This window comes from Anopheles nili, chromosome 3, assembly GCF_943737925.1.
Source record: "Anopheles nili chromosome 3, idAnoNiliSN_F5_01, whole genome shotgun sequence".
Taxonomy (NCBI): Eukaryota; Metazoa; Arthropoda; class Insecta; order Diptera; family Culicidae; genus Anopheles; species Anopheles nili.
The window spans coordinates 10,822,069-10,825,915 of record NC_071292.1 but is presented as its reverse complement, the minus strand read 5'-3'; positions in this window follow the sequence as shown (position 1 = coordinate 10,825,915).

The window sequence follows — 3,847 nt, the reverse complement described above, 5'->3', positions numbered from 1 at the left end:
CGTGTGTTTGTATATTTTTTTTTCTCCTACTTCTTCGCCGTCTGTGTCCGAGCCGATTGCCCAGACGGCCCCGTGCCAAAAGTGAGGTTGAGGTTGCCACACGCACAAAGCTTCCTCTCTAACGTCCCCTCCACGTCTGGCTCGTACCCCTTTACGTGCCCTTTCAGCTCTCTTGGCCCTGGCGCGCGTTGATGAGTCCACCGAAGCCGAAACATAACGCGCAGCAGACAGACAGCGCAACGGTTACGCACAATTTGACCTCAACCCGCGGACAGACGGACCTTTCCTCTCACCCCCTACTGCCCCATCATTGGCACCTTTAAATCATGTCCACCGGTTTTCCCTCTCCATGCACGTGCTCGCGCTGCTGTGCAAAATTTCCGTCCCAAGGAAACCGAAACATCAATCCAATGGAAGGAGGGTGAGGGGGTGAGGTGCGACACAAGAGGAAAACAAAGCCTTCATCCTCCTCTTAACCCTCTTAACCCTCTACATCCCCCCCACGAGTCTGAACGGGAAGGCCACAGCAAAAGTTGCACAAAATTCCACGTGTACGCACCGCAGCCGTTTGCGTGTGTGTCTAGACGCCCGAGACGCGACGGTGGTGACGATGGAGATGATTTTCTTTGTTTTACCCCCAACCCCCTCCCACCGGCACAACACAACCGAAAACGTACGCACGATGGCGGAAATAGGTGCGCGTGTGTGTGTGTGCGTACAGCAACAGCACGAGGTCGCAATTTTACAACGAGCAGGCTTTAAAAACGCACCTCTTCGGCGTCGACGGCTTTTGTGTCTTGAAAATTTGGGCTTCACCCGCGCCACCCCCTTGCGGTACACGCATAAACATCAATGCGTAAGCCAATTGGCAAAAAAAACCCCCCCGAACTCGCGGGGCAGCGAGTCCACGATGGAGTGGCGCGAGGAGAAATGCTTTTAAAATCGTGTTTCATATTTTTCCCTTCCACGGTAGCAAGGGCACCACGCAGAACAGGTGGAACGGGGGGGGGAGGGGGAAGTGGATTTGAAAACCAAAAAAACAAAACCCATTTCGACATGCACCGCCCTTCACCCCCCGCCGTTCCAGCTTTTTACAGTTCGGTTTTAGTTCGGATGAAGGAAAAATCCTTGTGCCTTGTGCGGATCTCCCTTCCCCATTAGCGGAGCCAAGGAGGGGGGGGGGGAGGGGGACGGGGTCCCCGCTCCAATCCGCGTGCGGTCCTTTTCCTGCTCACCTCGTGCAACCTCACTGGACGCAAACCTTCCCCAACCCCAAGGGCACAGCACGTTGTCTTCGCCGTTTCTTCCCGTTTCGGCGGCGTTCTTTTTTTTTTGTGGGGTTGTATTTATGTTGTTTGGGGTTATGTTTTGTCGGCGGGTCGACGGGGCGTACATTCTCGCGCCACCGGTTGAGCATAACAGAAGGGTTGGAAGGGGGGGGGGTTTATGCTGCTCGTTTCGTTGTGCCCGTTTTTTTTTCTCTCTCTTCTACTTCACGCGTAGACGCGTTACGCGCGCGTTTTTCGATTTTTGCGGCGCGTTCGCGAAATGTGGCGACCACCGGCTAAGAGGTCGAGTCGAGGCCACCGTGGTGGGTTGAAAAGTGACCGCAGCTCGTGACAGCAGCGAACGCGATCGCGATCGTACACACGTGCTTCAGACAGCTCGTCCGATTTTTACAGTCAAGCACATTTTATTATTGCGTTAACTCACCTCAACAGGGGGTTCAGTGTTCACGGCTGTAAAGCAGCTGCACCCACCATAAACCGTTCCAACGGCTTATCAACCGGAGGGGGGGGCCGAAAAAACAGCACACGCAAAACCACGCAACCCACCGACAAAAAAAACACACCGACAAAAGCGCCAGGCAAAACAAGTCCGCCACCGATGGGATGGGGAAGAGGTCTGGAGGGGGGGAGGAGGGTGTGAGGACGATAGCGAGATTGGCAGACAGACGGAAGGGGGGGGGGGAGCGGTTTTTAAAAGGCCACCCAGTTCTCGCTTGCGCAAAAGCGTCTGCGCGTGTGCGTACGCGCGTCATGCGTGAACGCAACCGCACTTCCCTTTGTGGATGAGTTAGAGGAATGGAAAGTGGTGAAGGAGAACAGCGGAGAGCGGCGGTGGGGGGAAGGCTAGACTTCCGCGCGAGGGAGAAGAGTTTTGCGCGGCCGCTAAGGCCCCGTTAAACGCCCCGGCGGAATGCTGACTCATAGGCACGCACGCAACCGACATGTGGTACACACCATTGCGTTTGCGTGCGTTTGCGTACGAGCTGCGCAAAACACGAAAGAAAAAAGGGAAAAAAAAGCACACAGATTAAATGGATGGATTGGCACTTGGCAATTTCTTTTAATTCACGCCGAGAAGGTTTGATTTTTGGGAAACACCGCGCTCTGGACTTTCTCGCACTCGCGCCCTCGCGTCTCAAAAAGAAGCGTATCAATTTTGATAAGCAAAACCGCCGAACCGGAGGGCGAGACGAGAGTTATTGATGAAGTGCGCGCGGTTGTGTAGTTAAATATTCAACCAAACTCGTTATGCGAACGACGACTTCGTGTACCCCGTTCGAGCTAATGGAACGAAGGCGAGTAGTCCTTGGCGGCGCGCGCAAAAGCGCACCTAATGGAACGCGCATTTTGGAACCTCCGATGGGAGGCTGCTGTTGGGCCTTGAGAAATCAGACGAAAACAACAAAAAAAAGCACCCCTCAAACGTTCGAATCTCGGGACGCCGCCGTATACCTGACTGAGAGAGTCTTTATCGACTCTGCTTGCCTCCATAAACACGTTCCTTCGTTTAACTACCTGCGAGCGCTCATTCATTACCGCGTGTGGGGGGTGGTTTGGTTGTTTTATTTTTTGACAAAATGCATTTTGGAGATATTTTTTAATTAAATTTACGCTCCGTTTTTCCCGCACGACCGCGTGTGTGTGTGTGTCTGTGTGCATAATTTGCATTCCCGCAACCCAAAACTGGACGGTCGTCATTTATTTGCAGGCCTTTTTTTTGGAGCCTGTGTTTTTTTGTGTGCATTCCAACTCCCCTTCACATTCACATCCTTTCGGCGTGCCACTGGCGAAGCAACACGTGTTTGGCCGACGGGCAACAGGCCTCTAAACGAGCCAGAACGTTTTAAGGCGGCTGTTTTTTTTTTATTCTCTGCATGTGTTGTCTCTTAGTGCTGCTGCAGCAGGGAAAAATCCTCACAAAAGGTCCAGACGAACGGTCGGTCGGACGGACGGAGAACAAAGCCATTTAACGCGGACCCAGACACAACTTCCTGTTTTCATGTGAGACGCAGCCTCGCCACATCAGGATCCAGTTGAGTCTCGCGAACCGGAATCACGCGGCATGCGAACAGCGAACCCATCTCGAACGGCGAGAAAGAAAGGAAAAGCAAAAGACGCCGAAATTCGCCAAACCAACAAAACCCAACCGCCACCGGGGCGAGCTTTGGCATTCCTGACCGAGACGGGGAGGTTTTGGGAGGGTTTTTTTTTTGTTGTCTCAAAAAACACACACACACCAAACGAGGGGTGGGGACGCATTCTCCTTGGACCAGAGGCCGGTTCTGTCGCTCTGTTGTTTCTTTTTTTTGCTTCGTGTGTTTGCACACCACGACCCGAGAAACGCTCTCGCCTTCCGCCGGCAGAAACTCGACGCAAGACATATGATTCGACAATTAAACCGCCGTTCCTTTGGCATTCGGGATTCGGCGATGCTCCGTTATAAGGATCGCGCGCGCGGGTCGCCACACCGCTGCGGGAAACATAAAACGGAGCTTTTTTTTTTTCGTTTGTATTTTCATGTCCATTTCGATAAAGTCCGGCTTGCCTCGGTTGGGATG